This window comes from Daucus carota, chromosome 9 (assembly GCF_001625215.2).
Source record: "Daucus carota subsp. sativus chromosome 9, DH1 v3.0, whole genome shotgun sequence".
Classification (NCBI taxonomy): Eukaryota; Viridiplantae; Streptophyta; class Magnoliopsida; order Apiales; family Apiaceae; genus Daucus; species Daucus carota.
In genome coordinates, this window is record NC_030389.2 from 22710597 (window position 1) to 22724123 (window position 13527).

Genomic DNA, 13527 nt, shown 5'->3' on the forward strand with positions numbered 1-13527 from the left:
CAACCGTCAATTCTTCAACTGTGTGTGCAACCTCACTGTGCATTGGAATAGTATTTGGCTGAGGTGGTGAAGTTTCAGAAACAATCTCCGTATGTGGTGCACTTAAGGCACTTTCTCCCTCTCTCTCAGAAATAATAAGTGGTTGGCTGAGGGGTAGAGTAGTTTCTGCTTCAGGTGTTTGTGAAGTGGTGCCTTGGTTATGAATTTGGGGGATTTCAAATTCATTGGCACTTGTGATAGGTGGTGAAAGCTGATTGGAATCCAAAAGATTCTGAACCCAATCAGGTGCATCAAAGGACAAGTTGTCAGAGTCAGAAGGAATACCTGACTGTAGCAGTGGATTGTAAGTGTTAGAGAAAAGTTCATCAACATCCACCATTGCATCATTAGAAGGTGCAGCTACAGTGACTTGAACAGGAGTATCCACTTCATCTTCAGAATCAGTGGAGTTGTCTTGCAGTGAATCCTCTCCTTCAGATTGAGCATTGTCATCTGAGGATGTCTGTGCATCTTCCACTATCACTTCCTCTTCCATTCGAGAAGTTTGAGTCTCAGGGATATTAGCTTGATGAGATGACTCAGTGACTTCTTCAGCTTGTGTTTCAGGGGCCTCCTCTTCCTGAACCACTTCTACAGTGGGTTGAGGAACCTGTAGATCTTGTACTTGAGGATATTGATACTGTTGAGATTGTGGTTGCTCATATTGAGGCTGATAATACTGTTGCTCAAACTGATCATATTGTTGCATTGGAGGTTCTTCATAACATTGTTGCTGAAATTTTTGTTCTTGAAATTGATGTTGACCATGATATGGGAAATCACCAAAATTGTTGTCCATGTAAGAGAAATCTGGTTGATCCATCCATTCTTGATCATAAGAATTAGAATACTGATTGTACTCATATCCTTCTTGATAATTATATCCATGTCCCGACTGAGTATTCTGAGAGTTGAAGTGGTTATAAGAGCATTCATAACTATAGTGACCCTGAACACCACAAACTTGACAGAAGCTGTATGTTGTAGGGGCAACTTGTGACATCTCATCGACACTCATCGGATACAAGGTCGGCTCTGTAGCTTTCGACGAATATGCCTCAACTATGGAAGATAGAAGTGCAAAGGTATCGACTTCTTCCATTGTAACCCTGTAACAGCACAAACACAGCCAAGAACGCAGTAAAAGCTACCTCACTTGGAACTGAAGTCCCAAGGAGGCAAAGGAAACATTATAAATAACTAAACAAAAACAATAGATACAACAACAACTAAGAAAAGTGAGAAAAGAATCCGAGTCAGTGAATTTTAATGCACACTGATGACAAGTACGTAAACTAATTAATTAACACCGAGTCCCCGGCAGCGGCGCCAAAAACTTGTTCGCAAAAATCTACACGCAAGCGCACGTGATCACAAGTAATATATTAAGTTCGATCCCACAGAGACTGGTGAATTAAGAATACGCACCTATGCAACAATGTATGATCAATTTTCACTGCCAAGACAATTAACAAGGATGGTTTCTTTTATACTAATAACTTAAATTACTAATCAAATTCAGAATAGGAAAACACATGGGATTCTAACTTCATTATCGAATTCATCTAGAATTGAAATTACTAAGTAACATGCGACTGTTGATCCTAATCAGACAACACGAAAGTAATACATGCCAACTCTCGTTGCACACATATCATACCAATCAAAATCCGCAATTAAGACAGAAATCTCATGGACACCAACAAAGCTCAGACCCTATATCTCTATAGCGGTAGTGTAAGCAGAGAGGTTTAATAGCAAGTCGTCTATCGTGATTACACAGGGTGATAAAAATAGTTCAAGTCTACCACAAATTATGTTTCTTTCACATAATCCTATGTTTACATGGCATAGTTCTAAATTCAATCATCCACTCTCGCTTCAGAAAGAATTAACAAACAACTTAGAAGTTAGCTACGCTCCTAAGAAGAATAAGCACGGCTCATGCAAAGAAATCAACGTACGTCACAAAATCAAGTAATTAATATTCTTAACTAGACTACATCGATAAATCCATTAGAATCCCATGAAGGCGGTTAGTTCATAATCGAACTAATCGACATCATGGGTTCTAATGAAAACATGATAATTAATCTACGAGAATTAAGCGAAATAAAAGTACTTGAATTAATAATAAAGAACACAACGTTACAGATTTGATGTTCACGATCTCGCTCGAAACTGTCACTTCCTCGCGAAGAACGATCCAATACAAACTGATAATGTGCTTGATTACAAGAGAAAAACTGATAAACTATAATCCGATATTCTACGATACAATTGAGGCTAGGGTTTTTACACATGAGAAATTAGATACATTGACCAAGTCAACCGGGCCTTGACCGCTGCTAAAATCCGTCAGAAAAGCTGTAAAAATCGGCCCGGGGCACTTCTGCTGGGCGCGGCCGCGCTAAACTAGCGCAGGCGCGCTAGTTGGCTTTAATGTAGCGCGGGCGCGCTAAGAACTAGCGCGGGGGCGCTACTTTCTGACTTTGGACTAGCGCGGGCGCGCTAAGAGTTAGCGCGGGGGCGCTACTTTCTGCCACTGGCAGCCTGTTTCTTCGTTTTCAGCTCGTTCTCGCGTGCATGCCCTTCCTCGCTCTAGTACCACTTCCGTAGGTGATCACGGTTGCATTTAGCATATGCAACAAGCCCTTTAAACCCCTAGATAGCTCTAGTGGACGAGTGTGTTCTCGTGAGGGTTTGTAGAAGATGTACCCACAAAATCCCAAGTCGTGAGGAATCCACAATTCTCTATTCTTGCAAATAATGCACCAAAAACAACCTAAAATGATAGAAAATCACTTCATCACCTCAACTCGTGACCTGCACAGAAAAACACTAAAAACACATCAAAAGACACTAAACACTTAAGTACAACCAACCAATTTAAGTGGAAATGAAGGCCTATAAGTGCGTATAAATACCACTTATCACACCCCCAAACTTAAACTGATGCTTGTCCTCAAGCGTCAACGACACTATACAATAATACAATGCAATGCATGAATGCAACTACGTGATGAATGAGTGAACTATGAAGTAATTGCCTTGCCAATTATAATACCTCAGATTGTGCTAATGTTCTCGAATTTCACTTCTCTCGCTACCAAGTCAATTACTCTTCTATTTACAAGTGTGGAGTGCCAGTGTGTGCAAGCATGCTCTTTTATTGAGACAAGACAAAAACTACTACTCCCACAGAATCCCAATCAAGAATCGTAAAAGTTTAGAACTAACACCCCGTCACTCAAGTCCAACTAAAAGCCAAGGTCCCAAAGAATGTCCACACCCTTCTATTTTATTCACTATATATATATTTTTTTTTCTTTTTATATTGGTGATTAATTGCTCGGTCTAAGGTCAGAGCGCTTCGCAGTGTAAATGCGTTACGAACACCACAAGACTTCACACACCAATTATTCACTTTATTCTAGTGGTTTATTTAACTGTGCAATGGTTGAGATCCCTAAAGATTTATGCACTAGTACCCATGTAGCGAGCGTTGGGTCAACAATCCCAAACCACGAAGGGCTTTAGGTTGTTAGGCACAAAGTCCCCTCAGACTTAATTACTCGAGTACTAATGAGCTCAACCTAGTTAATTCTACCACTTATTTTTTTGTGAATTTATTTACTACTATTTTTTTTTTTTTTTAGAAAGGCATATCTACCCCTCAGTTCCCCCAAACTTAAGATTTACAGACCTAAGCTGAAGGGTGCTCAATTCAATCCTAGAATTCATGGAATTTCGTCTAAATCCTATCTCAAGAACATATGTGAATTACAATTTCCAACACAAGCAATTTCCAAGTACTAACCTAGCATTGCAATTGAAACTACTAATCAAGAACTACGCACATAACTCATCATAGGCAATTAACTTGGCTTAACTTCATAATTCATGCAAATGCTCGTGATACTAACTACGACAATTACCACTAAACATGTAAAATAATTAAAAAAAAATGAGAAAAATAAAAAAAAATGTGAGAAATAATCAAAGCAAAATAAAATAAACGTGAACTACATGAACTAACTAACACATGCAATAATAAACAAAATTACAATAACATGCTCTTCCTTAGATTACCACCCCCAAACTTAAAATTTTCAATGTCCCCATTGAAAGCGGTAAAAAGGCTAGAGCGAACACGTACCTAATCGGAGTCCTCCCCCTCCTCTGCCGGAGGTGAATCCGGTGGAGGATATTGCTTAGGTTTAAGAAATGGGGTATCCACTTTCTCAAACAAAATCTCGCCACCACAAATAAAATCAAGAGCATCAAATATTGTCTTTGTCCTGTAGAAAGTCTCCAAACAAACGTTAGTAAACTTAATTGTCACTTCAAGAAGTAACCATTGATCGACATTTATACTTTCAGAGAACTTTGTGATAAAACAACGAAAAAATTCACATCCATTAAAGGACCGAACTCCTTCGACTTTCACACAAGGTGGAGGCTCGGGTGGTGGTTTTTCAGAACTCTTCACTTTCACAGGAGTCATAAGAACTTCTTGGCCTTTCATGTCACTGAATAAAGAGATGAAATTGCTATCCTCTTTTTCCAAGAGTTGAAGTGTAAGAGCCTTTTGGACTGGATAACCCACCAGATTTTGTGTAAGATCATCTTGGACAATCATCATGTCAGCTTTAAAACATGTACTCTCAAGTATAGGGGTAGAGGTTGGATTGAAAGCCAAATTTTCAATATCAGAACATGGAGCAACCTTGATTGAGCTAATCCCCTTCAGGAAATGTAATTCAAGCACACCTGGTGTAGGAGAAACTACGATCAACTCGATATTGCTTTTTTCACGCACCTCATCATCGCCCACACGGTCCATAACAACAACTTCATCGATTTTGCCGTCAGCGACACGATCTTCCTCTTTATTAATAGGCACATCATCATCCCAGGTCGAAAAACTATCACAATCTCCATCATTTGTAAGAATGGTAGCATTTATGTCATCTTCAACTTGGGTGGCTATAAGTGGAGAAGAATCGGGTTGTTCGACAGTAAAAGAACTAGCTAACCGCTCAAGTCGAGCCTCCATCATCAGTTGTGTAGCCTTGAGTTCCTTAAGCGTCTTGTTTATGTTTACCAACATATCATATACCTCATTTGTTTGATCAGAAAGCACTTCTACAGTGGGTTGAGGAACCTGTAGATCTTGTACTTGAGGATATTGATACTGTTGAGATTGTGGTTGCTCATATTGAGGCTGATAATACTGTTGCTCAAACTGATCATATTGTTGCATTGGAGGTTCTTCATAACATTGTTGCTGAAATTTTTGTTCTTGAAATTGATGTTGACCATGATATGGGAAATCACCAAAATTGTTGTCCATGTAAGAGAAATCTGGTTGATCCATCCATTCTTGATCATAAGAATTAGAATACTGATTGTACTCATATCCTTCTTGATAATTATATCCATGTCCCGACTGAGTATTCTGAGAGTTGAAGTGGTTATAAGAGCATTCATAACTATAGTGACCCTGAACACCACAAACTTGACAGAAGCTGTATGTTGTAGGGGCAACTTGTGACATCTCATCGACACTCATCGGATACAAGGTCGGCTCTGTAGCTTTCGACGAATATGCCTCAACTATGGAAGATAGAAGTGCAAAGGTATCGACTTCTTCCATTGTAACCCTGTAACAGCACAAACACAGCCAAGAACGCAGTAAAAGCTACCTCACTTGGAACTGAAGTCCCAAGGAGGCAAAGGAAACATTATAAATAACTAAACAAAAACAATAGATACAACAACAACTAAGAAAAGTGAGAAAAGAATCCGAGTCAGTGAATTTTAATGCACACTGATGACAAGTACGTAAACTAATTAATTAACACCGAGTCCCCGGCAGCGGCGCCAAAAACTTGTTCGCAAAAATCTACACGCAAGCGCACGTGATCACAAGTAATATATTAAGTTCGATCCCACAGAGACTGGTGAATTAAGAATACGCACCTATGCAACAATGTATGATCAATTTTCACTGCCAAGACAATTAACAAGGATGGTTTCTTTTATACTAATAACTTAAATTACTAATCAAATTCAGAATAGGAAAACACATGGGATTCTAACTTCATTATCGAATTCATCTAGAATTGAAATTACTAAGTAACATGCGACTGTTGATCCTAATCAGACAACACGAAAGTAATACATGCCAACTCTCGTTGCACACATATCATACCAATCAAAATCCGCAATTAAGACAGAAATCTCATGGACACCAACAAAGCTCAGACCCTATATCTCTATAGCGGTAGTGTAAGCAGAGAGGTTTAATAGCAAGTCGTCTATCGTGATTACACAGGGTGATAAAAATAGTTCAAGTCTACCACAAATTATGTTTCTTTCACATAATCCTATGTTTACATGGCATAGTTCTAAATTCAATCATCCACTCTCGCTTCAGAAAGAATTAACAAACAACTTAGAAGTTAGCTACGCTCCTAAGAAGAATAAGCACGGCTCATGCAAAGAAATCAACGTACGTCACAAAATCAAGTAATTAATATTCTTAACTAGACTACATCGATAAATCCATTAGAATCCCATGAAGGCGGTTAGTTCATAATCGAACTAATCGACATCATGGGTTCTAATGAAAACATGATAATTAATCTACGAGAATTAAGCGAAATAAAAGTACTTGAATTAATAATAAAGAACACAACGTTACAGATTTGATGTTCACGATCTCGCTCGAAACTGTCACTTCCTCGCGAAGAACGATCCAATACAAACTGATAATGTGCTTGATTACAAGAGAAAAACTGATAAACTATAATCCGATATTCTATGATACAATTGAGGCTAGGGTTTTTACACATGAGAAATTAGATACATTGACCAAGTCAACCGGGCCTTGACCGCTGCTAAAATCCGTCAGAAAAGCTGTAAAAATCGGCCCGGGGCACTTCTGCTGGGCGCGGCCGCGCTAAACTAGCGCAGGCGCGCTAGTTGGATTTAATGTAGCGCGGGCGCGCTAAGAACTAGCGCGGGGGCGCTACTTTCTGACTTTGGACTAGCGCGGGCGCGCTAAGAGTTAGCGCGGGGGCGCTACTTTCTGCCACTGGCAGCCTGTTTCTTCGTTTTCAGCTCGTTCTCGCGTGCATGCCCTTCCTCGCTCTAGTACCACTTCCGTAGGTGATCACGGTTGCATTTAGCATATGCAACAAGCCCTTTAAACCCCTAGATAGCTCTAGTGGACGAGTGTGTTCTCGTGAGGGTTTGTAGAAGATGTACCCACAAAATCCCAAGTCGTGAGGAATCCACAATTCTCTATTCTTGCAAATAATGCACCAAAAACAACCTAAAATGATAGAAAATCACTTCATCACCTCAACTCGTGACCTGCACAGAAAAACACTAAAAACACATCAAAAGACACTAAACACTTAAGTACAACCAACCAATTTAAGTGGAAATGAAGGCCTATAAGTGCGTATAAATACCACTTATCACAAAGTTGCATTCATTCTGAGTTGCTCTTCTAGTCTGCACTCCTGTGTCTGGATCACCAATGATTTGTTCAACAGGATGGTCTCTACTCCATACCCTTTGTCTTGGCAGATTCAATCTTGATGATTCACCAAAATCATAGTTGTGTTGAGTGTGATGACTAGTGGATCCACTTTGACTTACTCCCCCTGAGCTGATGTATATCCTATTTGATGATCCTCCACTTTGACCACTGTGACCATGATGATCATTTGTATTGTTGCCAATACTTCCTCCAGATTGTTCAGGATCAGCATTCTCTTCATTTGCATTAGGATCTCTTATATCAGCTTCAGGTTCATCTTCTCCTAAGTAGATGTCTTCTAAATTCTCAAACTCCAGAGAATCAGATTCTTTTTCCTTTTGAAGACTTGGGAGTCTGGTATCATCAAATCTTACATTGATGCTTTCAATCAGCTTGTCGTCATTGATCAGATAAGCCCTGTAGGCCTTAGACTCCAAAGAATAACCCAGAAATATGCCTTCTTCAGCTTTGGCATCAAACTTTCCCAAATGCTCTTCTTTTAACACAAAGCATTTTGCACCAAACACATGAAAGTAACTCAGTGATGGTTTTCTGTTGGCCATTACTTCATAAGGAGTCTTATCCAAATCCTTGTTAATCAGGGTACGATTTTGAGTGTAGCAAGCAGTGCTTACAGCTTCAGCCCAGAAATAGATTGGAAGTCTTGATTGACTAATCATAGTCCTTGCTGCTTCAATCAAGGTTCTGTTCTTCCTTTCTACGACACCATTTTGTTGTGGAGTCCTTGGAGCTGAATACTGACGAGAGATGCCCTTATCAGTACAGAAGTCATTAAGAACAGCATTACGAAATTCTGTTCCATTATCTGATCTGATTGCCCTTACTGGCAGATCTGCTTCCTTTTCAATCTTCTTGATATGATCAATGATGACGAGTGCTGCTTCATCCTTTGAATGTAAGAATAATACCCATGTGTATTTTGAGTAGTCATCGACGATCACAAGAGCATATCTTTTCCTTGATATAGAAGGAATGTTGACTGGTCCAAACAGATCCATATGAATCAGTTGAAGGGGTGAACCAATGTCAGTCATGCCTTTGCTCCTGTGTGATGCTTTCTTTGACTTCCCTTTTTCACATGCATCACAGAGTCCTTCTTGACAGAATTCTTTCTGTGGCAATCCTCTCACAAGTTCCCTTTTGACTAAAGAGTTCATAGTCTTAAAGTTCAAGTGTGAGAGCTTCCGATGCCATAACAAACTATCATCAGCAGAGGCCTTGGTGTAGAAACACTTGACCTCCCCCTTACTTGCTGAGTCTATGTCGGCTATAAACAAACTTGATTTTCTTACACCACGGAGTGTAAGATCCTTGTACTTCCGGTTCTGGATTAAGCAAACTTCCTTCTGAAAGATTACGTCGTACCCTTTGTCACAGAACTGACTGATACTCAGTAAGTTGTGCTTGAGTCCTTCCACCAGAGAGATATCTTCAATGATGACATTTCCAACTTTCAGCTTCCCATATCCCGTTGTAAAACCTTTGCTGTCATCTCCAAAGATTACAATTGGGCCGGTTCTCATCACCACATCTGTGAGCAGGGACTTTTCTCCAGTCATGTGTCTTGAACAACCACTATCAAGAACCCACACAACTTTACTTTTCCTTCCTGTGCCCTGCATTCACAAATGGATTAAACTTTCTTTGGTACCCAGACGTTCTTGGGTCCAGGTGATTTAGTAGAAACAGGATTATCAACAGAAACTGGTTTAACATGTGCTTGTTCAGGGGTGACTGGACTCTTCTCCTTTTTAGTCTTAGCAGAAGTGCTTTTAGACTTGGAGTTGGGAGTTTCCTTCTTCTTAGAAGGACTAGCAGTCTTTGCCACAGGGGCAACAGAAGGTGCAGGCATATTCATATTCATGGTAGATGGTGCAGAAAAGGATGCATTCAACATGGTAAAACATGCAAACATCATATTCATAGCACATAGCATGCAACCTACTCTACCACATGGCAAATGAACAGCATTCATGTTAACAGTATTAGGCATGCTAGAAACAGAATTATCTACTTTAATCACTTTACATGCATGAGTAAGATGATTAGTAGAATTGCAATTATTACAAACCTTTCTAGCATTAGAATTCCTAGAATTGGTGTTCTTAGGATCTAACTTGCCATTCCTGTTGTTCTTCTTTTTGTTGGAACTAGTACTTCCTAATCCAGTTTTATCTGAGTCATCTCTGACATGGGAATTAGAAGGTACATCTTGTGATTCCTGTTTTACTTGAGGCTTAACAACTTCCTCATTTTTCAACTCTTCCTTGATGACAAGGTCTTCTTCTATCAGAGGTTCTGTTTGTGCCATTCTAAAGATAGGGGTCTTGGTGTTCTTCAGAATTTTAGGTATATTTGTTCCTTCAGGAGCATTCTCAGTTCCTGCTGAAACAAATATGCCTTCATTCTCTTTTCTCTTCTTTCTTTTAGCTCTTTCCAAAGAACTATAGTCAAGGCCAATAGCAACCTTCTTATCAACCCTTTGACTATCCAAGATCTCTTTCTGTAGAAAAGCAGAATTCTGATAGGCCCTAAGCTTAGTTTCTAGGTCAGCAATCTGAGACCTAAGGGACTCCTCAATTTCTGCACTACACTTCTCCTTATTCTCTAGATATTCAATTCTATCTTTAAGGTTAGTGTTCATGAGTTTCTCTAAAGCTAATTCATCTACTCTTTCTTCAAGTTTAGCTATCTTTAGAGAAAGACTACAGTTATCTGATTCTGAAGCTAATAAACTAGTGTGCAAGTTATACATCTCTTGACCTAGTTCATTTATAGTCTTTTTATAATCAGCAGTAGTCATGTCATCAACAGAAATTTCAGGAGATACCTGAGATGGAGATTCCTCGACAGTGTCAGCCATTAATGCAAATGCATAATTGCTCTGGACAGGTTCATCATCAGAATCTGTGTCATCCCAGCTTTTTCCCTCAGCAATGTAAGCCCTTCCTTTGTGCTTGGCCACCATTGCTTCCAACTTAGCTTTTAGCTTCTCATTCTCTTTCTTCAGATCCTCATAAGAATTCTTCTTATCATATGAGTTGCTTCTGACAGGAGCTGCTTTGGGTTTCCTGCACTCTGTTGCAAAGTGCCCTAATTCATTGCAGTTGTAGCATCTGACCTTGCTCTTGTCATACATGTTTGGTTTGAAACTGCCAGTACTCTTTGACCCTGAGCCTGAGTATCCTCCTTTACCCTGAAACTTGTTCCCTGAAGCTTTCTTGTACCGGGGGTTCTTTCTGAACTTGATATGCTTAAACCTTGCAGCCATATAAGCCATTGACTTATCTTCCAGCTGCTCCAGCTCTTCTTGAGTGTAGAACTCATCCTCCGGTTCTTCAGAAACTTCATCAACTTCAGCTTCTACAATCTCAGTAATGGTAGAAGGATAGTCAGCTTTGATGGATGAACAATCACTCTGAGCAACAGTGTGATCATTGATACCATATTCAACTAATTGTTGATAACCAAAGTATGGTTGATCAGCAATCAGTGCAGTGGTCTTCTGTAAGGCCATACTCTTGGATTCTGTTGATCCACCACCATATATAATCTTTCTCTGTTCAAGTTCCATCTCAAACGTCTTCAGTTTTCCAAACAGCTTTTCCAAAGTCATAGTCCTGAAGTCGCTTCTTTCCCGGATGGTCTCTGTCTTAACAACTAGATGGGGTGGCATCACAAATGAGAACTTTCTGTTTATCTCTTTCTGTGGATAAGTCTTTCCATGCAGGGTGAGTTCATTCAGTAACAACATGAACCTCTCGTAGATTTGAGAAATGTTCTCTCCAGGTATTGCCTGAAATGCTTCATATCTGGCAATTAGCATATCGTATCTGTTTTCCCTGACTTCTTCAGATCCCTCCATCAATGCCTCAATAGTGTCCCACATCTGCTTTGAAGTTTTCAGACTTAGTATCAGATGTGTCATTGTCTTGGTCATTGATTCAACAATTATGAGTTGCAGATTATGATCCTGTGCAACATATTCCTTATCAGTGTCAGTGTATTCACTTTTCTCTTTGGGAACAGACTTCTGTGGAATACGAACACCATTTTCAACAGATTCAGGAATAATCTTCATAGGCACAAATGGACCATTTTCCAGAATCCCAATGAACATGGGATTAGCAACTCTGATGTACAGCAACATCTTCATCTTCCAGTTGTTGTAGTCATCCTTGTCAAATGGAGGTACTTTGATTCCTAACTTGTGTGTCGACATTGTTATCAGATAAAATTACGATTGTACGGACAGCTAGCTTTTCAGATTGGTTACGGATCTCAGATCTGTATATCGATCAGCTATGCTCTGATACCAATTGTTAGGTCCAATCAGACGTAGAAGGGGGGGGGTTGAATACGTCGTACCAATTTCTTCGATTTAATTTAATTGCGGATAATCTTGTTTCAGTCCATGTTAAATCAATCGTAAATAAATAACTCCAGCAAGTCGGGGAATATTCTTTGTATTAGAAATAATCCTCGGGTGCTACAAATTCCAACACAAGTGTCGGCTGCAGAGACTACAATCACTCTATTACAAACTCTCGATAAATACGATCTTCTAATTTAACTCTCGAGAATGTGTATAGTGTGTGCACTTACAAAGTGTGTAGTTAGTTTCAAATGAAACTACAAAGCTCTATTTATAGGCTTTACAAAATCTAACCATGGTTAACGAGTTCGTCCTGGACGACTTGAGTTCGTCCTGGACGGATTCGTTTTATAAAAATAAAACTAACTCCAGTGAGTATAGTAGATGGCGCCACTTTCATATACACATATATGTATATAAGTATATATATATGAAAGTTGCGCTCTACATACACATATTCTCCACTGTGGTCAAAGGTTGCGCTAGGGGAGTCAAACTTGGCGCCCCAACTGTTGCTACTGTGGTTTTTGACTTAGAGAAATTATGTATTCTCACATACTTGCGCTAGTGAAGAGAATGAGAGGCGCAACCTTTGACTTAGTCAAAGGTTGCGCTCCTATGCAGTGGAAACCTCACTGTATGAGGTACTTAGGCAATCCTTCAACATATTTACACTGTGATGAAGGGAAGCGCAGGTTTTGACTTTAGTCAAACCTGGCGCCTCACTCCTTCCACAGTGTAGAGGGCAATGTGAGCGCAGGTTTTGACTTATGGTCAAACCTTGCGCCACACAGTGGATGCATACTGTCTATTACTTAGACAGATTTCACAAGTCTCCTCATCTTGCATAATGATTAAATATACATATATATATAATTAATTGTGGTAAATTAATTATTTGAATTATATATTCAAATAATTAACAATTAATATATATATATATATATATCTAATCAAAATTCTTTGGCAATATATTCTGGAGCAGCTCGATTGATTTGATCAATTAATCCGTTGATCGAATCCACTGAATACTTTCGTATGTCCTGACGTCCTGTGCACTGGTCTGGTTCACGAACGACTCGAACTGAAATAATTCTTTGAATCCTTTGCTTGATAACATACTTGATCAGTCATTCCTGGTTAGATGTTGCTTCGATAAATTTGATTATAAATAATCAAATTAAATATACTGGAATCTTCTGGTCTTTGATACTTGATCTTCAGGCAATCTTGATAGCAGAAACATATTGAACTTTATTCTTCACTGAGGCTTGAACATGTTAATGAACTTCTTCCAGTGGACTGATGCTCGTCTCAGATATCTTGATTGTCTTTGTCTGTTCGTATTGAATCTCCAACCTGTAGATTCCTGTATAATACTTACGTATTGTTTCCTGTCTTTTGTTGTGTTGAGTTATCGTAATTACAGTTACGTTACATTATGCTTTACACTCACTCTGTATATAATGTCATTGCCCAATACATAAATTCGTAATTTAAAATAAATTACTTAATTTATGAGTCAAGGCATGTGCAT